Source organism: Schistocerca gregaria, chromosome 2, assembly GCF_023897955.1.
Source record: "Schistocerca gregaria isolate iqSchGreg1 chromosome 2, iqSchGreg1.2, whole genome shotgun sequence".
Classification (NCBI taxonomy): Eukaryota; Metazoa; Arthropoda; class Insecta; order Orthoptera; family Acrididae; genus Schistocerca; species Schistocerca gregaria.
Window position 1 is genome coordinate 810,785,232 of NC_064921.1, and position 24,295 is coordinate 810,809,526.

The following is a 24,295-nucleotide window of genomic DNA, read 5'->3' on the forward strand; positions in this document are numbered from 1 at the left end:
GGAAAAGCAAAGCTGTGAGTAGTAATATTTATTTACTTATTTCGCAAGTAAAGACCTGCAGCCTGTCATTATATAGCAGGTCATACACTGTGTGACTTTACATGTTATATCATACGAAATTCAGTTTTATTACTAGTACATTTTTTCTTGAAAATTTCACAAAAGAACTGCAAGTAGTAATAACGGGAAGTAAGCATTTTCACGCTGAGTTGTTGAAGCCTTATGGATAACAAACTACAAGCTGTTTTGCTCCTTCGCAACCCCAGAGCCGTCAATTTAGCTGTGAACGGAAGTAAATTAAATGCCCCGGGTGAGGATCGAACTCACGACCTTAAGATTATGAGACTTACGCGCTGCCTACTGCGCTACCGAGGCACGTGATGGCCAAACCTTCTGGTATCTCGGCAAGTAGCAAATACTAGTGGTAGAGAGTCTGCACTTGCTGGCTCATTTTTTCTGTTACTACACGTGCATTCCCGGCGCTGCAGGCAACTTGCGATGATAGGCCGACGCCAGTATGCACAATAGCACGCAGGAGTCCAAACGAGAAGACGTGCGCGCTGCGTGTTTGGTTGTTTCCACACGGAATCCCGCGGTTCATTCTCGTGGCCCACGCACTTCGAGTGCGAAGGACACGCAGCTCCACTATCGGGGAAAAAACAAAATGATGCATCGGCCGGGAATCGAACCCGGGCCGCCCGCGTGGCAGGCGAGCATTCTACCACTGAACCACCGATGCTCAGCTAGTTTGCAGCTTCCTTGTGCTTTCCGCGGCAGACGTCTGAAGGGAAAGTGGGACTGCCGTCCAGCGCCGTGGCATCCTCTCGAGAGAATGCTACAAACGCTGAATCCTGCGCTGCACTGCTTAAAAATGACGCCCGAACGCGATCGTCTAAGTAGTGTTGCGGCGCACACACGTGACGACTCTTGCCAAAGGACGCGAAATGTGCGTAGAGACGCTGTCTGGATGCGCTCGCCTACCCCGTAATGCGCCTGCTGCTGCGACCACCTTCAGCCGCCGCCGACAGGCGGGAAGCAGACACAGCGCGGCGTGCGCGCAAGAAAACCGTGCGGTGGTGGTGTAATGGTCAGCATAGTTGCCTTCCAAGCAGTTGATCCGGGTTCGATTCCCGGCCACCGCAGCCTGAGTTTTACTTCTGCGTATGAGTACTTTTGCCACGCGTCATTAAATTAATGTTTCTTTCCTCCTCTTACTGGCTGCAGGCCACCCTATATTGTGTGCGTCGATTCCGCTTGAGTCTCGACTTGTCTCGACTTTGCTCGGCTGACGCGAGAGCTGACGCTCTCCAATCGGCCTATATCAGAAGGACAAGCACGCGAAACGACTGAGAGAGGTATGGCGAGGCGGGCACAACATTACTTACGCCTCAAGTAAAGACCTGCTGCCTGTTATCGTGCATTGTGTGATTTTACATGTTCTGTCAGACAAATTCAGTTTTATTACTAGCACATTTCTTTTTTTCTTTGTTGAAAATTTTACAACACGCTCCTTCATTTCACTGTGGCCGCACGGCGCGACTTGGCATACCGAGAGGCAAAACGTGGCGCCAGTGCCCTAGACCGAATAGCGCTGCAGCTCCGAAACCGACGAGAAAAGAGAAATACGAATTGAAACTGTCGGCAGCGCCCTGTGTTCGCAGGCGGTCACCCGCCCAAGCACTGACAACGCCCAGCGTCGCGCAGTAGCGGTGATCGGACGACAAACTGTGTGTTCAGCGTGCTGTGACCTGTGAAGTGTTTTAGCGCGTCCCGACAAGTCTCTTTCGGGTCCCCTATCAGCTCCCACACAATGTGACGATTTCTTTGTCACCATACTTGCCCGGGGAAATCGGCGTTGCCTTTTTGAAGTAGTAAAATCGAAGTGGCCCGTGGGGGGATCGAACCCACGACCTTCGCGTTATTAGCACGACGCTCTAACCAACTGAGCTAACGGGCCTCGGTGCACTCCGTCTTCCAGCGCTTAGAGGGAGTGGCTCTGCGTATTTACAGGTAACATTTCTATGGTAGCAGTCCAACAGTGGACCAGGGTCTCTTCTCCCTTTATTCCGCTGCTCGTAGTAATTTCATTGCGTGCCCGTTTCTCTCGACTGTTTTCAGCTCACGTTTATGAACCAGTAGCTATAACGCGAGGAGGACGTGAAACAGCATTTCGCAGGGTCCAAACTTGTCGTGATTTGTTCCGAAAAAATTACATTCTGGTACCGGGAATCGAACCCGGGCCTCCTGGGTGAAAGCCAGGTATCCTAGCCACTAGACCACACCGGACGCGCACGCTTGTTTTTGGGGTTTACACCCCCTCCACTGGCTTTCCGTGTCGCACTTTCCCTGTTTGCGAGCATCTTTTCGCTCTCCCATGCCGAGGCGCGCATGGCAAAAGTCACAGTCCGTTGCTTTTGGCCTCGTTGTTACAGGGGTAGGAGGAAAAGCAAAGCTGTGAGTAGTAATATTTATTTACTTATTTCGCAAGTAAAGACCTGCAGCCTGTCATTATATAGCAGGTCATACACTGTGTGACTTTACATGTTATATCATACGAAATTCAGTTTTATTACTAGTACATTTTTTCTTGAAAATTTCACAAAAGAACTGCAAGTAGTAATAACGGGAAGTAAGCATTTTCACGCTGAGTTGTTGAAGCCTTATGGATAACAAACTACAAGCTGTTTTGCTCCTTCGCAACCCCAGAGCCGTCAATTTAGCTGTGAACGGAAGTAAATTAAATGCCCCGGGTGAGGATCGAACTCACGACCTTAAGATTATGAGACTTACGCGCTGCCTACTGCGCTACCGAGGCACGTGATGGCCAAACCTTCTGGTATCTCGGCAAGTAGCAAATACTAGTGGTAGAGAGTCTGCACTTGCTGGCTCATTTTTTCTGTTACTACACGTGCATTCCCGGCGCTGCAGGCAACTTGCGATGATAGGCCGACGCCAGTATGCACAATAGCACGCAGGAGTCCAAACGAGAAGACGTGCGCACTGCGTGTTTGGTTGTTTCCACACGGAATCCCGCGGTTCATTCTCGTGGCCCACGCACTTCGAGTGCGAAGGACACGCAGCTCCACTATCGGGGAAAAAACAAAATGATGCATCGGCCGGGAATCGAACCCGGGCCGCCCGCGTGGCAGGCGAGCATTCTACCACTGAACCACCGATGCTCAGCTAGTTTGCAGCTTCCTTGTGCTTTCCGCGGCAGACGTCTGAAGGGAAAGTGGGACTGCCGTCCAGCGCCGTGGCATCCTCTCGAGAGAATGCTACAAACGCTGAATCCTGCGCTGCACTGCTTAAAAATGACGCCCGAACGCGATCGTCTAAGTAGTGTTGCGGCGCACGCACGCGACGACTCTTGCCAAAGGACGCGAAATGTGCGTAGTGACGCTGTCTGGATGCGCTCGCCTACCCCGTAATGCGCCTGCTGCTGCGACCTCCTTCAGCCGCCGCCGACAGGCGGGAAGCAGACACAGCGCGGCGTGCGCGCAAGAAAACCGTGCGGTGGTGGTGTAATGGTCAGCATAGTTGCCTTCCAAGCAGTTGATCCGGGTTCGATTCCCGGCCACCGCAGCCTGTGTTTTACTTCTGCGTATGAGTACTTTTGCCACGCGTCATTAAATTAATGTTTCTTTCCTCCTCTTACTGGCTGCAGGCCACCCTATATTGTGTGCGTCGATTCCGCTTGAGTCTCGACTTGTCTCGACTTTGCTCGGCTGACGCGAGAGCTGACGCTCTCCAATCGGCCTATATCAGAAGGACAAGCACGCGAAACGACTGAGAGAGGTATGGCGAGGCGGGCACAACATTACTTACGCCTCAAGTAAAGACCTGCTGCCTGTTATCGTGCATTGTGTGATTTTACATGTTCTGTCAGACAAATTCAGTTTTATTACTAGCACATTTCTTTTTTTCTTTGTTGAAAATTTTACAACACGCTCCTTCATTTCACTGTGGCCGCACGGCGCGACTTGGCATACCGAGAGGCAAAACGTGGCGCCAGTGCCCTAGACCGAATAGCGCTGCAGCTCCGAAACCGACGAGAAAAGAGAAATACGAATTGAAACTGTCGGCAGCGCCCTGTGTTCGCAGGCGGTCACCCGCCCAAGCACTGACAACGCCCAGCGTCGCGCAGTAGCGGTGATCGGACGACAAACTGTGTGTTCAGCGTGCTGTGACCTGTGAAGTGTTTTAGCGCGTCCCGACAAGTCTCTTTCGGGTCCCCTATCAGCTCCCACACAATGTGACGATTTCTTTGTCACCATACTTGCCCGGGGAAATCGGCGTTGCCTTTTTGAAGTAGTAAAATCGAAGTGGCCCGTGGGGGGATCGAACCCACGACCTTCGCGTTATTAGCACGACGCTCTAACCAACTGAGCTAACGGGCCTCGGTGCACTCCGTCTTCCAGCGCTTAGAGGGAGTGGCTCTGCGTATTTACAGGTAACATTTCTATGGTAGCAGTCCAACAGTGGACCAGGGTCTCTTCTCCCTTTATTCCGCTGCTCGTAGTAATTTCATTGCGTGCCCGTTTCTCTCGACTGTTTTCAGCTCACGTTTATGAACCAGTAGCTATAACGCGAGGAGGACGTGAAACAGCATTTCGCAGGGTCCAAACTTGTCGTGATTTGTTCCGAAAAAATTACATTCCGGTACCGGGACACTAGATCGCGTGTTCTGGGTGAAAGCCAGGTATCCTAGCCACTAGACCACACCGGACGCGCACGCTTATTTTTGGGGTTTACACCCCCTCCACTGGCTTTCCGTGTCGCACTTTCCCTGTTTGCGAGCATCTTTTCGCTCTCCCATGCCGAGGCGCGCATGGCAAAAGTCACAGTCCGTTGCTTTTGGCCTCGTTGTTACAGGGGTAGGAGGAAAAGCAAAGCTGTGAGTAGTAATATTTATTTACTTATTTCGCAAGTAAAGACCTGCAGCCTGTCATTATATAGCAGGTCATACACTGTGTGACTTTACATGTTATATCATACGAAATTCAGTTTTATTACTAGTACATTTTTTCTTGAAAATTTCACAAAAGAACTGCAAGTAGTAATAACGGGAAGTAAGCATTTTCACGCTGAGTTGTTGAAGCCTTATGGATAACAAACTACAAGCTGTTTTGCTCCTTCGCAACCCCAGAGCCGTCAATTTAGCTGTGAACGGAAGTAAATTAAATGCCCCGGGTGAGGATCGAACTCACGACCTTAAGATTATGAGACTTACGCGCTGCCTACTGCGCTACCGAGGCACGTGATGGCCAAACCTTCTGGTATCTCGGCAAGTAGCAAATACTAGTGGTAGAGAGTCTGCACTTGCTGGCTCATTTTTTCTGTTACTACACGTGCATTCCCGGCGCTGCAGGCAACTTGCGATGATAGGCCGACGCCAGTATGCACAATAGCACGCAGGAGTCCAAACGAGAAGACGTGCGCACTGCGTGTTTGGTTGTTTCCACACGGAATCCCGCGGTTCATTCTCGTGGCCCACGCACTTCGAGTGCGAAGGACACGCAGCTCCACTATCGGGGAAAAAACAAAATGATGCATCGGCCGGGAATCGAAACCCGGGCCGCCCGCGTGGCAGGCGAGCATTCTACCACTGAACCACCGATGCTCAGCTAGTTTGCAGCTTCCTTGTGCTTTCCGCGGCAGACGTCTGAAGGGAAAGTGGGACTGCCGTCCAGCGCCGTGGCATCCTCTCGAGAGAATGCTACAAACGCTGAATCCTGCGCTGCACTGCTTAAAAATGACGCCCGAACGCGATCGTCTAAGTAGTGTTGCGGCGCACGCACGCGACGACTCTTGCCAAAGGACGCGAAATGTGCGTAGAGACGCTGTCTGGATGCGCTCGCCTACCCCGTAATGCGCCTGCTGCTGCGACCTCCTTCAGCCGCCGCCGACAGGCGGGAAGCAGACACAGCGCGGCGTGCGCGCAAGAAAACCGTGCGGTGGTGGTGTAATGGTCAGCATAGTTGCCTTCCAAGCAGTTGATCCGGGTTCGATTCCCGGCCACCGCAGCCTGCGTTTTACTTCTGCGTATGAGTACTTTTGCCACGCGTCATTAAATTAATGTTTCTTTCCTCCTCTTACTGGCTGCAGGCCACCCTATATTGTGTGCGTCGATTCGCTTGAGTCTCGACTTGTCTCGACTTTGCTCGGCTGACGCGAGAGCTGACGCTCTCCAATCGGCCTATATCAGAAGGACAAGCACGCGAAACGACTGAGAGAGGTATGGCGAGGCGGGCACAACATTACTTACGCCTCAAGTAAAGACCTGCTGCCTGTTATCGTGCATTGTGTGATTTTACATGTTCTGTCAGACAAATTCAGTTTTATTACTAGCACATTTCTTTTTTTCTTTGTTGAAAATTTTACAACACGCTCCTTCATTTCACTGTGGCCGCACGGCGCGACTTGGCATACCGAGAGGCAAAACGTGGCGCCAGTGCCCTAGACCGAATAGCGCTGCAGCTCCGAAACCGACGAGAAAAGAGAAATACGAATTGAAACTGTCGGCAGCGCCCTGTGTTCGCAGGCGGTCACCCGCCCAAGCACTGACAACGCCCAGCGTCGCGCAGTAGCGGTGATCGGACGACAAACTGTGTGTTCAGCGTGCTGTGACCTGTGAAGTGTTTTAGCGCGTCCCGACAAGTCTCTTTCGGGTCCCCTATCAGCTCCCACACAATGTGACGATTTCTTTGTCACCATACTTGCCCGGGGAAATCGGCGTTGCCTTTTTGAAGTAGTAAAATCGAAGTGGCCCGTGGGGGGATCGAACCCACGACCTTCGCGTTATTAGCACGACGCTCTAACCAACTGAGCTAACGGGCCTCGGTGCACTCCGTCTTCCAGCGCTTAGAGGGAGTGGCTCTGCGTATTTACAGGTAACATTTCTATGGTAGCAGTCCAACAGTGGACCAGGGTCTCTTCTCCCTTTATTCCGCTGCTTGTAGTAATTTCATTGCGTGCCCGTTTCTCTCGACTGTTTTCAGCTCACGTTTATGAACCAGTAGCTATAACGCGAGGAGGACGTGAAACAGCATTTCGCAGGGTCCAAACTTGTCGTGATTTGTTCCGAAAAAATTACATTCCGGTACCGGGAATCGAACCCGGGCCTCCTGGGTGAAAGCCAGGTATCCTAGCCACTAGACCACACCGGACGCGCACGCTTGTTTTTGGGGTTTACACCCCCTCCACTGGCTTTTCTTGTCGCACTTTCCCTGTTTGCGAGCATCTTTTCGCTCTCCCATGCCGAGGCGCGCATGGCAAAAGTCACAGTCCGTTGCTTTTGGCCTCGTTGTTACAGGGGTAGGAGGAAAAGCAAAGCTGTGAGTAGTAATATTTATTTACTTATTTCGCAAGTAAAGACCTGCAGCCTGTCATTATATAGCAGGTCATACACTGTGTGACTTTACATGTTATATCATACGAAATTCAGTTTTATTACTAGTACATTTTTTCTTGAAAATTTCACAAAAGAACTGCAAGTAGTAATAACGGGAAGTAAGCATTTTCACGCTGAGTTGTTGAAGCCTTATGGATAACAAACTACAAGCTGTTTTGCTCCTTCGCAACCCCAGAGCCGTCAATTTAGCTGTGAACGGAAGTAAATTAAATGCCCCGGGTGAGGATCGAACTCACGACCTTAAGATTATGAGACTTACGCGCTGCCTACTGCGCTACCGAGGCACGTGATGGCCAAACCTTCTGGTATCTCGGCAAGTAGCAAATACTAGTGGTAGAGAGTCTGCACTTGCTGGCTCATTTTTTCTGTTACTACACGTGCATTCCCGGCGCTGCAGGCAACTTGCGATGATAGGCCGACGCCAGTATGCACAATAGCACGCAGGAGTCCAAACGAGAAGACGTGCGCGCTGCGTGTTTGGTTGTTTCCACACGGAATCCCGCGGTTCATTCTCGTGGCCCACGCACTTCGAGTGCGAAGGACACGCAGCTCCACTATCGGGGAAAAAACAAAATGATGCATCGGCCGGGAATCGAACCCGGGCCGCCCGCGTGGCAGGCGAGCATTCTACCACTGAACCACCGATGCTCAGCTAGTTTGCAGCTTCCTTGTGCTTTCCGCGGCAGACGTCTGAAGGGAAAGTGGGACTGCCGTCCAGCGCCGTGGCATCCTCTCGAGAGAATGCTACAAACGCTGAATCCTGCGCTGCACTGCTTAAAAATGACGCCCGAACGCGATCGTCTAAGTAGTGTTGCGGCGCACACACGTGACGACTCTTGCCAAAGGACGCGAAATGTGCGTAGAGACGCTGTCTGGATGCGCTCGCCTACCCCGTAATGCGCCTGCTGCTGCGACCACCTTCAGCCGCCGCCGACAGGCGGGAAGCAGACACAGCGCGGCGTGCGCGCAAGAAAACCGTGCGGTGGTGGTGTAATGGTCAGCATAGTTGCCTTCCAAGCAGTTGATCCGGGTTCGATTCCCGGCCACCGCAGCCTGAGTTTTACTTCTGCGTATGAGTACTTTTGCCACGCGTCATTAAATTAATGTTTCTTTCCTCCTCTTACTGGCTGCAGGCCACCCTATATTGTGTGCGTCGATTCCGCTTGAGTCTCGACTTGTCTCGACTTTGCTCGGCTGACGCGAGAGCTGACGCTCTCCAATCGGCCTATATCAGAAGGACAAGCACGCGAAACGACTGAGAGAGGTATGGCGAGGCGGGCACAACATTACTTACGCCTCAAGTAAAGACCTGCTGCCTGTTATCGTGCATTGTGTGATTTTACATGTTCTGTCAGACAAATTCAGTTTTATTACTAGCACATTTCTTTTTTTCTTTGTTGAAAATTTTACAACACGCTCCTTCATTTCACTGTGGCCGCACGGCGCGACTTGGCATACCGAGAGGCAAAACGTGGCGCCAGTGCCCTAGACCGAATAGCGCTGCAGCTCCGAAACCGACGAGAAAAGAGAAATACGAATTGAAACTGTCGGCAGCGCCCTGTGTTCGCAGGCGGTCACCCGCCCAAGCACTGACAACGCCCAGCGTCGCGCAGTAGCGGTGATCGGACGACAAACTGTGTGTTCAGCGTGCTGTGACCTGTGAAGTGTTTTAGCGCGTCCCGACAAGTCTCTTTCGGGTCCCCTATCAGCTCCCACACAATGTGACGATTTCTTTGTCACCATACTTGCCCGGGGAAATCGGCGTTGCCTTTTTGAAGTAGTAAAATCGAAGTGGCCCGTGGGGGGATCGAACCCACGACCTTCGCGTTATTAGCACGACGCTCTAACCAACTGAGCTAACGGGCCTCGGTGCACTCCGTCTTCCAGCGCTTAGAGGGAGTGGCTCTGCGTATTTACAGGTAACATTTCTATGGTAGCAGTCCAACAGTGGACCAGGGTCTCTTCTCCCTTTATTCCGCTGCTTGTAGTAATTTCATTGCGTGCCCGTTTCTCTCGACTGTTTTCAGCTCACGTTTATGAACCAGTAGCTATAACGCGAGGAGGACGTGAAACAGCATTTCGCAGGGTCCAAACTTGTCGTGATTTGTTCCGAAAAAATTACATTCCGGTACCGGGAATCGAACCCGGGCCTCCTGGGTGAAAGCCAGGTATCCTAGCCACTAGACCACACCGGACGCGCACGCTTGTTTTTGGGGTTTACACCCCCTCCACTGGCTTTTCTTGTCGCACTTTCCCTGTTTGCGAGCATCTTTTCGCTCTCCCATGCCGAGGCGCGCATGGCAAAAGTCACAGTCCGTTGCTTTTGGCCTCGTTGTTACAGGGGTAGGAGGAAAAGCAAAGCTGTGAGTAGTAATATTTATTTACTTATTTCGCAAGTAAAGACCTGCAGCCTGTCATTATATAGCAGGTCATACACTGTGTGACTTTACATGTTATATCATACGAAATTCAGTTTTATTACTAGTACATTTTTTCTTGAAAATTTCACAAAAGAACTGCAAGTAGTAATAACGGGAAGTAAGCATTTTCACGCTGAGTTGTTGAAGCCTTATGGATAACAAACTACAAGCTGTTTTGCTCCTTCGCAACCCCAGAGCCGTCAATTTAGCTGTGAACGGAAGTAAATTAAATGCCCCGGGTGAGGATCGAACTCACGACCTTAAGATTATGAGACTTACGCGCTGCCTACTGCGCTACCGAGGCACGTGATGGCCAAACCTTCTGGTATCTCGGCAAGTAGCAAATACTAGTGGTAGAGAGTCTGCACTTGCTGGCTCATTTTTTCTGTTACTACACGTGCATTCCCGGCGCTGCAGGCAACTTGCGATGATAGGCCGACGCCAGTATGCACAATAGCACGCAGGAGTCCAAACGAGAAGACGTGCGCGCTGCGTGTTTGGTTGTTTCCACACGGAATCCCGCGGTTCATTCTCGTGGCCCACGCACTTCGAGTGCGAAGGACACGCAGCTCCACTATCGGGGAAAAAACAAAATGATGCATCGGCCGGGAATCGAACCCGGGCCGCCCGCGTGGCAGGCGAGCATTCTACCACTGAACCACCGATGCTCAGCTAGTTTGCAGCTTCCTTGTGCTTTCCGCGGCAGACGTCTGAAGGGAAAGTGGGACTGCCGTCCAGCGCCGTGGCATCCTCTCGAGAGAATGCTACAAACGCTGAATCCTGCGCTGCACTGCTTAAAAATGACGCCCGAACGCGATCGTCTAAGTAGTGTTGCGGCGCACACACGTGACGACTCTTGCCAAAGGACGCGAAATGTGCGTAGAGACGCTGTCTGGATGCGCTCGCCTACCCCGTAATGCGCCTGCTGCTGCGACCACCTTCAGCCGCCGCCGACAGGCGGGAAGCAGACACAGCGCGGCGTGCGCGCAAGAAAACCGTGCGGTGGTGGTGTAATGGTCAGCATAGTTGCCTTCCAAGCAGTTGATCCGGGTTCGATTCCCGGCCACCGCAGCCTGAGTTTTACTTCTGCGTATGAGTACTTTTGCCACGCGTCATTAAATTAATGTTTCTTTCCTCCTCTTACTGGCTGCAGGCCACCCTATATTGTGTGCGTCGATTCCGCTTGAGTCTCGACTTGTCTCGACTTTGCTCGGCTGACGCGAGAGCTGACGCTCTCCAATCGGCCTATATCAGAAGGACAAGCACGCGAAACGACTGAGAGAGGTATGGCGAGGCGGGCACAACATTACTTACGCCTCAAGTAAAGACCTGCTGCCTGTTATCGTGCATTGTGTGATTTTACATGTTCTGTCAGACAAATTCAGTTTTATTACTAGCACATTTCTTTTTTTCTTTGTTGAAAATTTTACAACACGCTCCTTCATTTCACTGTGGCCGCACGGCGCGACTTGGCATACCGAGAGGCAAAACGTGGCGCCAGTGCCCTAGACCGAATAGCGCTGCAGCTCCGAAACCGACGAGAAAAGAGAAATACGAATTGAAACTGTCGGCAGCGCCCTGTGTTCGCAGGCGGTCACCCGCCCAAGCACTGACAACGCCCAGCGTCGCGCAGTAGCGGTGATCGGACGACAAACTGTGTGTTCAGCGTGCTGTGACCTGTGAAGTGTTTTAGCGCGTCCCGACAAGTCTCTTTCGGGTCCCCTATCAGCTCCCACACAATGTGACGATTTCTTTGTCACCATACTTGCCCGGGGAAATCGGCGTTGCCTTTTTGAAGTAGTAAAATCGAAGTGGCCCGTGGGGGGATCGAACCCACGACCTTCGCGTTATTAGCACGACGCTCTAACCAACTGAGCTAACGGGCCTCGGTGCACTCCGTCTTCCAGCGCTTAGAGGGAGTGGCTCTGCGTATTTACAGGTAACATTTCTATGGTAGCAGTCCAACAGTGGACCAGGGTCTCTTCTCCCTTTATTCCGCTGCTTGTAGTAATTTCATTGCGTGCCCGTTTCTCTCGACTGTTTTCAGCTCACGTTTATGAACCAGTAGCTATAACGCGAGGAGGACGTGAAACAGCATTTCGCAGGGTCCAAACTTGTCGTGATTTGTTCCGAAAAAATTACATTCCGGTACCGGGAATCGAACCCGGGCCTCCTGGGTGAAAGCCAGGTATCCTAGCCACTAGACCACACCGGACGCGCACGCTTGTTTTTGGGGTTTACACCCCCTCCACTGGCTTTTCTTGTCGCACTTTCCCTGTTTGCGAGCATCTTTTCGCTCTCCCATGCCGAGGCGCGCATGGCAAAAGTCACAGTCCGTTGCTTTTGGCCTCGTTGTTACAGGGGTAGGAGGAAAAGCAAAGCTGTGAGTAGTAATATTTATTTACTTATTTCGCAAGTAAAGACCTGCAGCCTGTCATTATATAGCAGGTCATACACTGTGTGACTTTACATGTTATATCATACGAAATTCAGTTTTATTACTAGTACATTTTTTCTTGAAAATTTCACAAAAGAACTGCAAGTAGTAATAACGGGAAGTAAGCATTTTCACGCTGAGTTGTTGAAGCCTTATGGATAACAAACTACAAGCTGTTTTGCTCCTTCGCAACCCCAGAGCCGTCAATTTAGCTGTGAACGGAAGTAAATTAAATGCCCCGGGTGAGGATCGAACTCACGACCTTAAGATTATGAGACTTACGCGCTGCCTACTGCGCTACCGAGGCACGTGATGGCCAAACCTTCTGGTATCTCGGCAAGTAGCAAATACTAGTGGTAGAGAGTCTGCACTTGCTGGCTCATTTTTTCTGTTACTACACGTGCATTCCCGGCGCTGCAGGCAACTTGCGATGATAGGCCGACGCCAGTATGCACAATAGCACGCAGGAGTCCAAACGAGAAGACGTGCGCGCTGCGTGTTTGGTTGTTTCCACACGGAATCCCGCGGTTCATTCTCGTGGCCCACGCACTTCGAGTGCGAAGGACACGCAGCTCCACTATCGGGGAAAAAACAAAATGATGCATCGGCCGGGAATCGAACCCGGGCCGCCCGCGTGGCAGGCGAGCATTCTACCACTGAACCACCGATGCTCAGCTAGTTTGCAGCTTCCTTGTGCTTTCCGCGGCAGACGTCTGAAGGGAAAGTGGGACTGCCGTCCAGCGCCGTGGCATCCTCTCGAGAGAATGCTACAAACGCTGAATCCTGCGCTGCACTGCTTAAAAATGACGCCCGAACGCGATCGTCTAAGTAGTGTTGCGGCGCACACACGTGACGACTCTTGCCAAAGGACGCGAAATGTGCGTAGAGACGCTGTCTGGATGCGCTCGCCTACCCCGTAATGCGCCTGCTGCTGCGACCACCTTCAGCCGCCGCCGACAGGCGGGAAGCAGACACAGCGCGGCGTGCGCGCAAGAAAACCGTGCGGTGGTGGTGTAATGGTCAGCATAGTTGCCTTCCAAGCAGTTGATCCGGGTTCGATTCCCGGCCACCGCAGCCTGAGTTTTACTTCTGCGTATGAGTACTTTTGCCACGCGTCATTAAATTAATGTTTCTTTCCTCCTCTTACTGGCTGCAGGCCACCCTATATTGTGTGCGTCGATTCCGCTTGAGTCTCGACTTGTCTCGACTTTGCTCGGCTGACGCGAGAGCTGACGCTCTCCAATCGGCCTATATCAGAAGGACAAGCACGCGAAACGACTGAGAGAGGTATGGCGAGGCGGGCACAACATTACTTACGCCTCAAGTAAAGACCTGCTGCCTGTTATCGTGCATTGTGTGATTTTACATGTTCTGTCAGACAAATTCAGTTTTATTACTAGCACATTTCTTTTTTTCTTTGTTGAAAATTTTACAACACGCTCCTTCATTTCACTGTGGCCGCACGGCGCGACTTGGCATACCGAGAGGCAAAACGTGGCGCCAGTGCCCTAGACCGAATAGCGCTGCAGCTCCGAAACCGACGAGAAAAGAGAAATACGAATTGAAACTGTCGGCAGCGCCCTGTGTTCGCAGGCGGTCACCCGCCCAAGCACTGACAACGCCCAGCGTCGCGCAGTAGCGGTGATCGGACGACAAACTGTGTGTTCAGCGTGCTGTGACCTGTGAAGTGTTTTAGCGCGTCCCGACAAGTCTCTTTCGGGTCCCCTATCAGCTCCCACACAATGTGACGATTTCTTTGTCACCATACTTGCCCGGGGAAATCGGCGTTGCCTTTTTGAAGTAGTAAAATCGAAGTGGCCCGTGGGGGGATCGAACCCACGACCTTCGCGTTATTAGCACGACGCTCTAACCAACTGAGCTAACGGGCCTCGGTGCACTCCGTCTTCCAGCGCTTAGAGGGAGTGGCTCTGCGTATTTACAGGTAACATTTCTATGGTAGCAGTCCAACAGTGGACCAGGGTCTCTTCTCCCTTTATTCCGCTGCTCGTAGTAATTTCATTGCGTGCCCGTTTCTCTCGACTGTTTTCAGCTCACGTTTATGAACCAGTAGCTATAACGCGAGGAGGACGTGAAACAGCATTTCGCAGGGTCCAAACTTGTCGTGATTTGTTCCGAAAAAATTACATTCCGGTACCGGGAATCGAACCCGGGCCTCCTGGGTGAAAGCCAGGTATCCTAGCCACTAGACCACACCGGACGCGCACGCTTGTTTTTGGGGTTTACACCCCCTCCACTGGCTTTCCGTGTCGCACTTTCCCTGTTTGCGAGCATCTTTTCGCTCTCCCATGCCGAGGCGCGCATGGCAAAAGTCACAGTCCGTTGCTTTTGGCCTCGTTGTTACAGGGGTAGGAGGAAAAGCAAAGCTGTGAGTAGTAATATTTATTTACTTATTTCGCAAGTAAAGACCTGCAGCCTGTCATTATATAGCAGGTCATACACTGTGTGACTTTACATGTTATATCATACGAAATTCAGTTTTATTACTAGTACATTTTTTCTTGAAAATTTCACAAAAGAACTGCAAGTAGTAATAACGGGAAGTAAGCATTTTCACGCTGAGTTGTTGAAGCCTTATGGATAACAAACTACAAGCTGTTTTGCTCCTTCGCAACCCCAGAGCCGTCAATTTAGCTGTGAACGGAAGTAAATTAAATGCCCCGGGTGAGGATCGAACTCACGACCTTAAGATTATGAGACTTACGCGCTGCCTACTGCGCTACCGAGGCACGTGATGGCCAAACCTTCTGGTATCTCGGCAAGTAGCAAATACTAGTGGTAGAGAGTCTGCACTTGCTGGCTCATTTTTTCTGTTACTACACGTGCATTCCCGGCGCTGCAGGCAACTTGCGATGATAGGCCGACGCCAGTATGCACAATAGCACGCAGGAGTCCAAACGAGAAGACGTGCGCACTGCGTGTTTGGTTGTTTCCACACGGAATCCCGCGGTTCATTCTCGTGGCCCACGCACTTCGAGTGCGAAGGACACGCAGCTCCACTATCGGGGAAAAAACAAAATGATGCATCGGCCGGGAATCGAACCCGGGCCGCCCGCGTGGCAGGCGAGCATTCTACCACTGAACCACCGATGCTCAGCTAGTTTGCAGCTTCCTTGTGCTTTCCGCGGCAGACGTCTGAAGGGAAAGTGGGACTGCCGTCCAGCGCCGTGGCATCCTCTCGAGAGAATGCTACAAACGCTGAATCCTGCGCTGCACTGCTTAAAAATGACGCCCGAACGCGATCGTCTAAGTAGTGTTGCGGCGCACGCACGCGACGACTCTTGCCAAAGGACGCGAAATGTGCGTAGAGACGCTGTCTGGATGCGCTCGCCTACCCCGTAATGCGCCTGCTGCTGCGACCTCCTTCAGCCGCCGCCGACAGGCGGGAAGCAGACACAGCGCGGCGTGCGCGCAAGAAAACCGTGCGGTGGTGGTGTAATGGTCAGCATAGTTGCCTTCCAAGCAGTTGATCCGGGTTCGATTCCCGGCCACCGCAGCCTGCGTTTTACTTCTGCGTATGAGTACTTTTGCCACGCGTCATTAAATTAATGTTTCTTTCCTCCTCTTACTGGCTGCAGGCCACCCTATATTGTGTGCGTCGATTCCGCTTGAGTCTCGACTTGTCTCGACTTTGCTCGGCTGACGCGAGAGCTGACGCTCTCCAATCGGCCTATATCAGAAGGACTAGCACGCGAAACGACTGAGAGAGGTATGGCGAGGCGGGCACAACATTACTTATGCCTCAAGTAAAGACCTGCTGCCTGTTATCGTGCATTGTGTGATTTTACATGTTCTGTCAGACAAATTCAGTTTTATTACTAGTACATTTCTTTTTTTCTTTGTTGAAAATTTTACAACACGCTCCTTCATTTCACTGTGGCCGCACGGCGCGACTTGGCATACCGAGAGCCAAAACGTGGCGCCAGTGCCCTTGACCGAATAGCGCTGCAGCTCCGAAACCGACGAGAAAAGAGAAATACGAATTGAAACTGTCGGCAGCGCCATGTGTTCGCAGGCGGTCACCCGCCCAAGCACTGACAACGCCCAGCGTCGCGCAGTAGCGGTGATCGGACGAGAAACAGTGTGATCAGTGAAGTGTTTTAGCGCGTCCCGACAAGTCGCTTTCGGGTCCCCTATCTGCTCCCACACAATTTCTTAGTCACCACACTTCCCCACACTTTTTGAAATAGAAAAATCGTATTGGCCCGTGGGGGGATCGAACCCACGACCTTCGCGTTATTAGCACGACGCTCTAACCAACTGAGCTAACGGGCCTCGGTGCACACTGTCTTCCAGCACTTAGAGGCAGTAGCTATGCGTATTTACAGGTAACATTTCTATGGTAGCAGTCCAACAGTGGACCAGCGTCTCTCCTCCCTTTATTCCGCTGCTCGTAGTAATTTCATTGCGTGCCCGTTTCTCTCGACTGTTTTCAGCTCACGTTTATGAACCAGTAGCTATAACGCGAGGAGGACGTGAAAACAGCATTTCGCTCTGTCCAAACTTGTCGTGATTTGTTCCGAAAAAATTACATTCCGGTACCGGGAATCGAACCCGGGCCTCCTGGGTGAAAGCCAGGTATCCTAGCCACTAGACCACACCGGACGCGCACCCTTTTTTCGGGGTTTACACCCCCTGCACTGGCTTTCCGTGTCGCACTTTCCCTGTTTGCGACCATCTTTTCGCGCTCCCATGCCGAGGCGCGCATGGCAAAAGTCACAGTCCGTTGCTTTTGGCCTCGTTGTTACAGGGGTACGAGGAAAAGCAAACCTGTGAGTAGTAATATTTATTTACTTATTTCGCAAGTAAAGACCTGCAGCCTGTCATTATACAGGTATAGCAGGCCATACACCGTGTGACTTTACATGTTATATCATACGAAATTCAGTTTTATTACTAGTACATTTTTTCTTGAAAATTTCACAAAAGAACTGCAAGTAGTAATAACGGGAAGTAAGCATTTTCACGCTGAGTTGTTGAAACCTTGTGGATAACAAACTACAAGCTGTTTTGCTCCTTCGCAACCCCAGAGCCGTCAATTCAGCTGTGAACGAAAGTAAATTAAATGCCCCGGGTGAGGATCGAACTCACGACCTTAAGATTATGAGACTTACGCGCTGCCTACTGCGCTACCGAGGCACGTGATTGCCATACCTTCTGGAATCTCGGCAAGTAGCAAATACTAGTGGTAGAGAGTCTGCACTTGCTGGCTCATTTTTTCTGTTACTACACGTGCATTCCCAGCGCTGCAGGCAACTTGCGATGCTAGGCCGACGCCAGTATGTACAATAGCACGCACGAGTCCAAACGAGAAGACGTGCGCGCTGCGTGTTTGGCTGTTTCCACACGGAATCCCGCGGTCCATTCTCGTGGCCCACGCACTTCGAGTGCGAAAGACTCGCAGCTCCACTATCGGGGAAAAACAAAATGATGCATCGGCCGGGAATCGAACCCGGGCCGCCCGCGTGGCAGGCGAGCATTCTACCACTGAACCACCGATGCCCAGCTAGTTCGCAGCTTCCTTGTGCTTTCCGCGGCAGACGTCTGAAGGGAAAGTGGGACTGCCGTCCAGCGCCGTGGCATCCTCTCGAGAGAATGCTACAAACGCTGAATCCTGCGCTGCACTGCTTAAAAATGACGCCCGAACTCGATCGTCTTAGTAGTGTTGCGGCGCACGCACGCGACGACTCTTGCCAAAGGACGCGAAATGTGCGTAGAGACGCTGTCTGGATGCGCTCGCCTACCCCGTAATGCGCCTACTGCTGCGACCACCTTCGGCCGCCGCCGACAGGCGGGAAGCAGACACAGCGCGGCGTGCGCAGAAGAAAACCGTGCGGTGGTGGTGTAATGGTCAGCATAGTTGCCTTCCAAGCAGTTGATCCGGGTTCGATTCCCGGCCACCGCAGCCTGCGTTTTACTTCTGCGTATGAGTACTTTTGCCACGCGTCCTTAAATTAATGTTTCTTTCCCCCTCTTACTCGCTGCAGGCCACCCTATATTGTGTGCGTCGATTCCGCTTGAGTCTCGACTTGTCTCGACTTTGCTCGGCTGACGCGAGAGCTGACGCTCTCCAATCGGCCTATATCAGAAGGACTAGCACGCGAAACGACTGAGAGAGGTATGGCGAGGCGGGCACAACATTACTTATGCCTCAAGTAAAGACCTGCTGCCTGTTATCGTGCATTGTGTGATTTTACATGTTCTGTCAGACAAATTCAGTTTTATTACTAGTACATTTCTTTTTTTCTTTGTTGAAAATTTTACAACACGCTCCTTCATTTCACTGTGGCCGCACGGCGCGACTTGGCATACCGAGAGCCAAAACGTGGCGCCAGTGCCCTTGACCGAATAGCGCTGCAGCTCCGAAACCGACGAGAAAAGAGAAATACGAATTGAAACTGTCGGCAGCGCCATGTGTTCGCAGGCGGTCACCCGCCCAAGCACTGACAACGCCCAGCGTCGCGCAGTAGCGGTGATCGGACGAGAAACAGTGTGATCAGTGAAGTGTTTTAGCGCGTCCCGACAAGTCGCTTTCGGGTCCCCTATCTGCTCCCACACAATTTCTTAGTCACCACACTTCCCCACACTTTTTGAAATAGAAAAATCGTATTGGCCCGTGGGGGGATCGAACCCACGACCTTCGCGTTATTAGCACGACGCTCTAACCAACTGAGCTAACGGGCCTCGGTGCACACTGTCTTCCAGCACTTAGAGGGAGTAGCTATGCGTATTTACAGGTAACATTTCTATGGTAGCAGTCCAACAGTGGACCAGCGTCTCTCCTCCCTTTATTCCGCTGCTCGTAGTAATTTCATTGCGTGCCCGTTTCTCTCGACTGTTTTCAGCTCACGTTTATGAACCAGTAGCTATAACGCGAGGAGGACGTGAAAACAGCATTTCGCTCTGTCCAAACTTGTCGTGATTTGTTCCGAAAAAATTACATTCCGGTACCGGGAATCGAACCCGGGCCTCCTGGGTGAAAGCCAGGTATCCTAGCCACTAGACCACACCGGACGCGCACACTATTTTCGGGGTTTACACCCCCTGCACTGGCTTTCCGTGTCGCACTTTCCCTGTTTGCGACCATCTTTTCGCGCTCCCATGCCGAGGCGCGCATGGCAAAAGTCACAGTCCGTTGCTTTTGGCCTCGTTGTTACAGGGGTACGAGGAAAAGCAAACCTGTGAGTAGTAATATTTATTTACTTATTTCGCAAGTAAAGACCTGCAGCCTGTCATTATACAGGTATAGCAGGCCATACACCGTGTGACTTTACATGTTATATCATACGAAATTCAGTTTTATTACTAGTACATTTTTTCTTGAAAATTTCACAAAAGAACTGCAAGTAGTAATAACGGGAAGTAAGCATTTTCACGCTGAGTTGTTGAAACCTTGTGGATAACAAACTACAAGCTGTTTTGCTCCTTCGCAACCCCAGAGCCGTCAATTCAGCTGTGAACGAAAGTAAATTAAATGCCCCGGGTGAGGATCGAACTCACGACCTTAAGATTATGAGACTTACGCGCTGCCTACTGCGCTACCGAGGCACGTGATTGCCATACCTTCTGGAATCTCGGCAAGTAGCAAATACTAGTGGTAGAGAGTCTGCACTTGCTGGCTCATTTTTTCTGTTACTACACGTGCATTCCCAGCGCTGCAGGCAACTTGCGATGCTAGGCCGACGCCAGTATGTACAATAGCACGCACGAGTCCAAACGAGAAGACGTGCGCGCTGCGTGTTTGGCTGTTTCCACACGGAATCCCGCGGTCCATTCTCGTGGCCCACGCACTTCGAGTGCGAAAGACTCGCAGCTCCACTATCGGGGAAAAACAAAATGATGCATCGGCCGGGAATCGAACCCGGGCCGCCCGCGTGGCAGGCGAGCATTCTACCACTGAACCACCGATGCCCAGCTAGTTCGCAGCTTCCTTGTGCTTTCCGCGGCAGACGTCTGAACGGAAAGTGGGACTGCCGTCCAGCGCCGTGGCATCCTCTCGAGAGAATGCTACAAACGCTGAATCCTGCGCTGCACTGCTTAAAAATGACGCCCGAACTCGATCGTCTTAGTAGTGTTGCGGCGCACGCACGCGACGACTCTTGCCAAAGGACGCGAAATGTGCGTAGAGACGCTGTCTGGATGCGCTCGCCTACCCCGTAATGCGCCTACTGCTGCGACCACCTTCGGCCGCCGCCGACAGGCGGGAAGCAGACACAGCGCGGCGTGCGCGCAAGAAAACCGTGCGGTGGTGGTGTAACGGTCAGCATAGTTGCCTTCCAAGCAGTTGATCCGGGTTCGATTCCCGGCCACCGCAGCCTGCGTTTTACTTCTGCGTATGAGTACTTTTGCCACGCGTCCTTAAATTAATGTTTCTTTCCCCCTCTTACTCGCTGCAGGCCACCCTATATTGTGTGCGTCGATTCCGCTTGAGTCTCGACTTGTCTCGACTTTGCTCGGCTGACGCGAGAGCTGACGCTCTCCAATCGGCCTATATCAGAAGGACTAGCACGCGAAACGACTGAGAGAGGTATGGCGAGGCGGGCACAACATTACTTATGCCTCAAGTAAAGACCTGCTGCCTGTTATCGTGCATTGTGTGATTTTACATGTTCTGTCAGACAAATTCAGTTTTATTACTAGTACATTTCTTTTTTTCTTTGTTGAAAATTTTACAACACGCTCCTTCATTTCACTGTGGCCGCACGGCGCGACTTGGCATACCGAGAGCCAAAACGTGGCGCCAGTGCCCTTGACCGAATAGCGCTGCAGCTCCGAAACCGACGAGAAAAGAGAAATACGAATTGAAACTGTCGGCAGCGCCATGTGTTCGCAGGCGGTCACCCGCCCAAGCACTGACAACGCCCAGCGTCGCGCAGTAGCGGTGATCGGACGAGAAACAGTGTGATCAGTGAAGTGTTTTAGCGCGTCCCGACAAGTCGCTTTCGGGTCCCCTATCTGCTCCCACACAATTTCTTAGTCACCACACTTCCCCACACTTTTTGAAATAGAAAAATCGTATTGGCCCGTGGGGGGATCGAACCCACGACCTTCGCGTTATTAGCACGACGCTCTAACCAACTGAGCTAACGGGCCTCGGTGCACACTGTCTTCCAGCACTTAGAGGGAGTAGCTATGCGTATTTACAGGTAACATTTCTATGGTAGCAGTCCAACAGTGGACCAGCGTCTCTCCTCCCTTTATTCCGCTGCTCGTAGTAATTTCATTGCGTGCCCGTTTCTCTCGACTGTTTTCAGCTCACGTTTATGAACCAGTAGCTATAACGCGAGGAGGACGTGAAAACAGCATTTCGCTCTGTCCAAACTTGTCGTGATTTGTTCCGAAAAAATTACATTCCGGTACCGGGAATCGAACCCGGGCCTCCTGGGTGAAAGCCAGGTATCCTAGCCACTAGACCACACCGGACGCGCACACTATTTTCGGGGTTTACACCCCCTGCACTGGCTTTCCGTGTCGCACTTTCCCTGTTTGCGACCATCTTTTCGCGCTCCCATGCCGAGGCGCGCATGGCAAAAGTCACAGTCCGTTGCTTTTGGCCTCGTTGTTACAGGGGTACGAGGAAAAGCAAACCTGTGAGTAGTAATATTTATTTACTTATTTCGCAAGTAAAGACCTGCAGCCTGTCATTATACAGGTATAGCAGGCCATACACCGTGTGACTTTACATGTTATATCATACGAAATTCAGTTTTATTACTAGTACATTTTTTCTTGAAAATTTCACAAAAGAACTGCAAGTAGTAATAACGGGAAGTAAGCATTTTCACGCTGAGTTGTTGAAACCTTGTGGATAACAAACTACAAGCTGTTTTGCTCCTTCGCAACCCCAGAGCCGTCAATTCAGCTGTGAACGAAAGTAAATTAAATGCCCCGGGTGAGGATCGAACTCACGACCTTAAGATTATGAGACTTACGCGCTGCCTACTGCGCTACCGAGGCACGTGATTGCCATACCTTCTGGAATCTCGGCAAGTAGCAAATACTAGTGGTAGAGAGTCTGCACTTGCTGGCTCATTTTTTCTGTTACTACACGTGCATTCCCAGCGCTGCAGGCAACTTGCGATGCTAGGCCGACGCCAGTATGTACAATAGCACGCACGAGTCCAAACGAGAAGACGTGCGCGCTGCGTGTTTGGCTGTTTCCACACGGAATCCCGCGGTCCATTCTCGTGGCCCACGCACTTCGAGTGCGAAAGACTCGCAGCTCCACTATCGGGGAAAAACAAAATGATGCATCGGCCGGGAATCGAACCCGGGCCGCCCGCGTGGCAGGCGAGCATTCTACCACTGAACCACCGATGCCCAGCTAGTTCGCAGCTTCCTTGTGCTTTCCGCGGCAGACGTCTGAACGGAAAGTGGGACTGCCGTCCAGCGCCGTGGCATCCTCTCGAGAGAATGCTACAAACGCTGAATCCTGCGCTGCACTGCTTAAAAATGACGCCCGAACTCGATCGTCTTAGTAGTGTTGCGGCGCACGCACGCGACGACTCTTGCCAAAGGACGCGAAATGTGCGTAGAGACGCTGTCTGGATGCGCTCGCCTACCCCGTAATGCGCCTACTGCTGCGACCACCTTCGGCCGCCGCCGACAGGCGGGAAGCAGACACAGCGCGGCGTGCGCGCAAGAAAGCCGTGCGGTGGTGGTGTAATGGTCAGCATAGTTGCCTTCCAAGCAGTTGATCCGGGTTCGATTCCCGGCCACCGCAGCCTGCGTTTTACTTCTGCGTATGAGTACTTTTGCCACGCGTCCTTAAATTAATGTTTCTTTCCCCCTCTTACTCGCTGCAGGCCACCCTATATTGTGTGCGTCGATTCCGCTTGAGTCTCGACTTGTCTCGACTTTGCTCGGCTGACGCGAGAGCTGACGCTCTCCAATCGGCCTATATCAGAAGGACTAGCACGCGAAACGACTGAGAGAGGTATGGCGAGGCGGGCACAACATTACTTATGCCTCAAGTAAAGACCTGCTGCCTGTTATCGTGCATTGTGTGATTTTACATGTTCTGTCAGACAAATTCAGTTTTATTACTAGTACATTTCTTTTTTTCTTTGTTGAAAATTTTACAACACGCTCCTTCATTTCACTGTGGCCGCACGGCGCGACTTGGCATACCGAGAGCCAAAACGTGGCGCCAGTGCCCTTGACCGAATAGCGCTGCAGCTCCGAAACCGACGAGAAAAGAGAAATACGAATTGAAACTGTCGGCAGCGCCATGTGTTCGCAGGCGGTCACCCGCCCAAGCACTGACAACGCCCAGCGTCGCGCAGTAGCGGTGATCGGACGAGAAACAGTGTGATCAGTGAAGTGTTTTAGCGCGTCCCGACAAGTCGCTTTCGGGTCCCCTATCTGCTCCCACACAATTTCTTAGTCACCACACTTCCCCGCCGAAATAGGCGTTGCCTTTTTGAAATAGAAAAATCGTATTGGCCCGTGGGGGGATCGAACCCACGACCTTCGCGTTATTAGCACGACGCTCTAACCAACTGAGCTAACGGGCCTCGGTGCACACTGTCTTCCAGCACTTAGAGGCAGTAGCTATGCGTATTTACAGGTAACATTTCTATGGTAGCAGTCCAACAGTGGACCAGCGTCTCTCCTCCCTTTATTCCGCTGCTCGTAGTAATTTCATTGCGTGCCCGTTTCTCTCGACTGTTTTCAGCTCACGTTTATGAACCAGTAGCTATAACGCGAGGAGGACGTGAAAACAGCATTTCGCTCTGTCCAAACTTGTCGTGATTTGTTCCGAAAAAATTACATTCCGGTACCGGGAATCGAACCCGGGCCTCCTGGGTGAAAGCCAGGTATCCTAGCCACTAGACCACACCGGACGCGCACACTTTTTTCGGGGTTTACACCCCCTGCACTGGCTTTCCGTGTCGCACTTTCCCTGTTTGCGACCATCTTTTCGCGCTCCCATGCCGAGGCGCGCATGGCAAAAGTCACAGTCCGTTGCTTTTGGCCTCGTTGTTACAGGGGTACGAGGAAAAGCAA

At 51.7% G+C, this 24,295-nt stretch overlaps 49 non-coding genes across 49 annotated transcripts; 10 read left to right on the forward strand and 39 right to left on the reverse strand.

The window, feature by feature from the left end:
• Positions 1 to 302: 302 nt before the first annotated feature.
• Positions 303 to 375, reverse strand: Trnam-cau (transfer RNA methionine (anticodon CAU)). Its single transcript has one exon. It is a non-coding gene; the product is annotated as a tRNA-Met (tRNA).
• A 293-nt stretch (positions 376 to 668) lies between these two features.
• On the reverse strand, positions 669 to 739 carry Trnag-gcc (transfer RNA glycine (anticodon GCC)). Its single transcript has one exon. It is a non-coding gene; the product is annotated as a tRNA-Gly (tRNA).
• Positions 740 to 1,070: 331 nt separating this feature from the next.
• Trnag-ucc (transfer RNA glycine (anticodon UCC)) lies at positions 1,071 to 1,142 on the forward strand. The gene has a single exon. It is a non-coding gene; the product is annotated as a tRNA-Gly (tRNA).
• A 741-nt stretch (positions 1,143 to 1,883) lies between these two features.
• Trnai-aau (transfer RNA isoleucine (anticodon AAU)) lies at positions 1,884 to 1,957 on the reverse strand. Its single transcript has one exon. It is a non-coding gene; the product is annotated as a tRNA-Ile (tRNA).
• Positions 1,958 to 2,214: 257 nt separating this feature from the next.
• Positions 2,215 to 2,286, reverse strand: Trnae-uuc (transfer RNA glutamic acid (anticodon UUC)). The gene has a single exon. It is a non-coding gene; the product is annotated as a tRNA-Glu (tRNA).
• A 456-nt stretch (positions 2,287 to 2,742) lies between these two features.
• Trnam-cau (transfer RNA methionine (anticodon CAU)) lies at positions 2,743 to 2,815 on the reverse strand. The gene has a single exon. It is a non-coding gene; the product is annotated as a tRNA-Met (tRNA).
• Positions 2,816 to 3,108: 293 nt separating this feature from the next.
• On the reverse strand, positions 3,109 to 3,179 carry Trnag-gcc (transfer RNA glycine (anticodon GCC)). Its single transcript has one exon. It is a non-coding gene; the product is annotated as a tRNA-Gly (tRNA).
• A 331-nt stretch (positions 3,180 to 3,510) lies between these two features.
• Positions 3,511 to 3,582, forward strand: Trnag-ucc (transfer RNA glycine (anticodon UCC)). Its single transcript has one exon. It is a non-coding gene; the product is annotated as a tRNA-Gly (tRNA).
• A 741-nt stretch (positions 3,583 to 4,323) lies between these two features.
• On the reverse strand, positions 4,324 to 4,397 carry Trnai-aau (transfer RNA isoleucine (anticodon AAU)). The gene has a single exon. It is a non-coding gene; the product is annotated as a tRNA-Ile (tRNA).
• A 785-nt stretch (positions 4,398 to 5,182) lies between these two features.
• On the reverse strand, positions 5,183 to 5,255 carry Trnam-cau (transfer RNA methionine (anticodon CAU)). The gene has a single exon. It is a non-coding gene; the product is annotated as a tRNA-Met (tRNA).
• A 293-nt stretch (positions 5,256 to 5,548) lies between these two features.
• Trnag-gcc (transfer RNA glycine (anticodon GCC)) lies at positions 5,549 to 5,620 on the reverse strand. The gene has a single exon. It is a non-coding gene; the product is annotated as a tRNA-Gly (tRNA).
• A 331-nt stretch (positions 5,621 to 5,951) lies between these two features.
• Positions 5,952 to 6,023, forward strand: Trnag-ucc (transfer RNA glycine (anticodon UCC)). Its single transcript has one exon. It is a non-coding gene; the product is annotated as a tRNA-Gly (tRNA).
• A 740-nt stretch (positions 6,024 to 6,763) lies between these two features.
• Positions 6,764 to 6,837, reverse strand: Trnai-aau (transfer RNA isoleucine (anticodon AAU)). The gene has a single exon. It is a non-coding gene; the product is annotated as a tRNA-Ile (tRNA).
• A 257-nt stretch (positions 6,838 to 7,094) lies between these two features.
• On the reverse strand, positions 7,095 to 7,166 carry Trnae-uuc (transfer RNA glutamic acid (anticodon UUC)). The gene has a single exon. It is a non-coding gene; the product is annotated as a tRNA-Glu (tRNA).
• A 456-nt stretch (positions 7,167 to 7,622) lies between these two features.
• On the reverse strand, positions 7,623 to 7,695 carry Trnam-cau (transfer RNA methionine (anticodon CAU)). Its single transcript has one exon. It is a non-coding gene; the product is annotated as a tRNA-Met (tRNA).
• A 293-nt stretch (positions 7,696 to 7,988) lies between these two features.
• Positions 7,989 to 8,059, reverse strand: Trnag-gcc (transfer RNA glycine (anticodon GCC)). Its single transcript has one exon. It is a non-coding gene; the product is annotated as a tRNA-Gly (tRNA).
• A 331-nt stretch (positions 8,060 to 8,390) lies between these two features.
• Trnag-ucc (transfer RNA glycine (anticodon UCC)) lies at positions 8,391 to 8,462 on the forward strand. Its single transcript has one exon. It is a non-coding gene; the product is annotated as a tRNA-Gly (tRNA).
• A 741-nt stretch (positions 8,463 to 9,203) lies between these two features.
• Trnai-aau (transfer RNA isoleucine (anticodon AAU)) lies at positions 9,204 to 9,277 on the reverse strand. The gene has a single exon. It is a non-coding gene; the product is annotated as a tRNA-Ile (tRNA).
• A 257-nt stretch (positions 9,278 to 9,534) lies between these two features.
• Positions 9,535 to 9,606, reverse strand: Trnae-uuc (transfer RNA glutamic acid (anticodon UUC)). Its single transcript has one exon. It is a non-coding gene; the product is annotated as a tRNA-Glu (tRNA).
• Positions 9,607 to 10,062: 456 nt separating this feature from the next.
• On the reverse strand, positions 10,063 to 10,135 carry Trnam-cau (transfer RNA methionine (anticodon CAU)). Its single transcript has one exon. It is a non-coding gene; the product is annotated as a tRNA-Met (tRNA).
• A 293-nt stretch (positions 10,136 to 10,428) lies between these two features.
• On the reverse strand, positions 10,429 to 10,499 carry Trnag-gcc (transfer RNA glycine (anticodon GCC)). The gene has a single exon. It is a non-coding gene; the product is annotated as a tRNA-Gly (tRNA).
• Positions 10,500 to 10,830: 331 nt separating this feature from the next.
• On the forward strand, positions 10,831 to 10,902 carry Trnag-ucc (transfer RNA glycine (anticodon UCC)). The gene has a single exon. It is a non-coding gene; the product is annotated as a tRNA-Gly (tRNA).
• Positions 10,903 to 11,643: 741 nt separating this feature from the next.
• Trnai-aau (transfer RNA isoleucine (anticodon AAU)) lies at positions 11,644 to 11,717 on the reverse strand. The gene has a single exon. It is a non-coding gene; the product is annotated as a tRNA-Ile (tRNA).
• Positions 11,718 to 11,974: 257 nt separating this feature from the next.
• Trnae-uuc (transfer RNA glutamic acid (anticodon UUC)) lies at positions 11,975 to 12,046 on the reverse strand. Its single transcript has one exon. It is a non-coding gene; the product is annotated as a tRNA-Glu (tRNA).
• Positions 12,047 to 12,502: 456 nt separating this feature from the next.
• On the reverse strand, positions 12,503 to 12,575 carry Trnam-cau (transfer RNA methionine (anticodon CAU)). Its single transcript has one exon. It is a non-coding gene; the product is annotated as a tRNA-Met (tRNA).
• Positions 12,576 to 12,868: 293 nt separating this feature from the next.
• On the reverse strand, positions 12,869 to 12,939 carry Trnag-gcc (transfer RNA glycine (anticodon GCC)). Its single transcript has one exon. It is a non-coding gene; the product is annotated as a tRNA-Gly (tRNA).
• A 331-nt stretch (positions 12,940 to 13,270) lies between these two features.
• Positions 13,271 to 13,342, forward strand: Trnag-ucc (transfer RNA glycine (anticodon UCC)). The gene has a single exon. It is a non-coding gene; the product is annotated as a tRNA-Gly (tRNA).
• Positions 13,343 to 14,083: 741 nt separating this feature from the next.
• On the reverse strand, positions 14,084 to 14,157 carry Trnai-aau (transfer RNA isoleucine (anticodon AAU)). Its single transcript has one exon. It is a non-coding gene; the product is annotated as a tRNA-Ile (tRNA).
• A 257-nt stretch (positions 14,158 to 14,414) lies between these two features.
• On the reverse strand, positions 14,415 to 14,486 carry Trnae-uuc (transfer RNA glutamic acid (anticodon UUC)). Its single transcript has one exon. It is a non-coding gene; the product is annotated as a tRNA-Glu (tRNA).
• Positions 14,487 to 14,942: 456 nt separating this feature from the next.
• Trnam-cau (transfer RNA methionine (anticodon CAU)) lies at positions 14,943 to 15,015 on the reverse strand. Its single transcript has one exon. It is a non-coding gene; the product is annotated as a tRNA-Met (tRNA).
• A 293-nt stretch (positions 15,016 to 15,308) lies between these two features.
• On the reverse strand, positions 15,309 to 15,379 carry Trnag-gcc (transfer RNA glycine (anticodon GCC)). Its single transcript has one exon. It is a non-coding gene; the product is annotated as a tRNA-Gly (tRNA).
• Positions 15,380 to 15,710: 331 nt separating this feature from the next.
• Positions 15,711 to 15,782, forward strand: Trnag-ucc (transfer RNA glycine (anticodon UCC)). Its single transcript has one exon. It is a non-coding gene; the product is annotated as a tRNA-Gly (tRNA).
• Positions 15,783 to 16,487: 705 nt separating this feature from the next.
• Positions 16,488 to 16,561, reverse strand: Trnai-aau (transfer RNA isoleucine (anticodon AAU)). The gene has a single exon. It is a non-coding gene; the product is annotated as a tRNA-Ile (tRNA).
• Positions 16,562 to 16,819: 258 nt separating this feature from the next.
• Trnae-uuc (transfer RNA glutamic acid (anticodon UUC)) lies at positions 16,820 to 16,891 on the reverse strand. Its single transcript has one exon. It is a non-coding gene; the product is annotated as a tRNA-Glu (tRNA).
• A 461-nt stretch (positions 16,892 to 17,352) lies between these two features.
• On the reverse strand, positions 17,353 to 17,425 carry Trnam-cau (transfer RNA methionine (anticodon CAU)). Its single transcript has one exon. It is a non-coding gene; the product is annotated as a tRNA-Met (tRNA).
• Positions 17,426 to 17,717: 292 nt separating this feature from the next.
• Positions 17,718 to 17,788, reverse strand: Trnag-gcc (transfer RNA glycine (anticodon GCC)). The gene has a single exon. It is a non-coding gene; the product is annotated as a tRNA-Gly (tRNA).
• A 331-nt stretch (positions 17,789 to 18,119) lies between these two features.
• Positions 18,120 to 18,191, forward strand: Trnag-ucc (transfer RNA glycine (anticodon UCC)). The gene has a single exon. It is a non-coding gene; the product is annotated as a tRNA-Gly (tRNA).
• Positions 18,192 to 18,896: 705 nt separating this feature from the next.
• On the reverse strand, positions 18,897 to 18,970 carry Trnai-aau (transfer RNA isoleucine (anticodon AAU)). Its single transcript has one exon. It is a non-coding gene; the product is annotated as a tRNA-Ile (tRNA).
• A 258-nt stretch (positions 18,971 to 19,228) lies between these two features.
• Trnae-uuc (transfer RNA glutamic acid (anticodon UUC)) lies at positions 19,229 to 19,300 on the reverse strand. The gene has a single exon. It is a non-coding gene; the product is annotated as a tRNA-Glu (tRNA).
• A 461-nt stretch (positions 19,301 to 19,761) lies between these two features.
• Positions 19,762 to 19,834, reverse strand: Trnam-cau (transfer RNA methionine (anticodon CAU)). The gene has a single exon. It is a non-coding gene; the product is annotated as a tRNA-Met (tRNA).
• Positions 19,835 to 20,126: 292 nt separating this feature from the next.
• Trnag-gcc (transfer RNA glycine (anticodon GCC)) lies at positions 20,127 to 20,197 on the reverse strand. Its single transcript has one exon. It is a non-coding gene; the product is annotated as a tRNA-Gly (tRNA).
• A 331-nt stretch (positions 20,198 to 20,528) lies between these two features.
• Positions 20,529 to 20,600, forward strand: Trnag-ucc (transfer RNA glycine (anticodon UCC)). Its single transcript has one exon. It is a non-coding gene; the product is annotated as a tRNA-Gly (tRNA).
• Positions 20,601 to 21,305: 705 nt separating this feature from the next.
• Trnai-aau (transfer RNA isoleucine (anticodon AAU)) lies at positions 21,306 to 21,379 on the reverse strand. Its single transcript has one exon. It is a non-coding gene; the product is annotated as a tRNA-Ile (tRNA).
• A 258-nt stretch (positions 21,380 to 21,637) lies between these two features.
• Positions 21,638 to 21,709, reverse strand: Trnae-uuc (transfer RNA glutamic acid (anticodon UUC)). Its single transcript has one exon. It is a non-coding gene; the product is annotated as a tRNA-Glu (tRNA).
• Positions 21,710 to 22,170: 461 nt separating this feature from the next.
• Trnam-cau (transfer RNA methionine (anticodon CAU)) lies at positions 22,171 to 22,243 on the reverse strand. The gene has a single exon. It is a non-coding gene; the product is annotated as a tRNA-Met (tRNA).
• A 292-nt stretch (positions 22,244 to 22,535) lies between these two features.
• On the reverse strand, positions 22,536 to 22,606 carry Trnag-gcc (transfer RNA glycine (anticodon GCC)). Its single transcript has one exon. It is a non-coding gene; the product is annotated as a tRNA-Gly (tRNA).
• Positions 22,607 to 22,937: 331 nt separating this feature from the next.
• Trnag-ucc (transfer RNA glycine (anticodon UCC)) lies at positions 22,938 to 23,009 on the forward strand. The gene has a single exon. It is a non-coding gene; the product is annotated as a tRNA-Gly (tRNA).
• A 719-nt stretch (positions 23,010 to 23,728) lies between these two features.
• On the reverse strand, positions 23,729 to 23,802 carry Trnai-aau (transfer RNA isoleucine (anticodon AAU)). Its single transcript has one exon. It is a non-coding gene; the product is annotated as a tRNA-Ile (tRNA).
• Positions 23,803 to 24,060: 258 nt separating this feature from the next.
• Positions 24,061 to 24,132, reverse strand: Trnae-uuc (transfer RNA glutamic acid (anticodon UUC)). The gene has a single exon. It is a non-coding gene; the product is annotated as a tRNA-Glu (tRNA).
• Between the last annotated feature and the right edge of the window lie 163 nt (positions 24,133 to 24,295).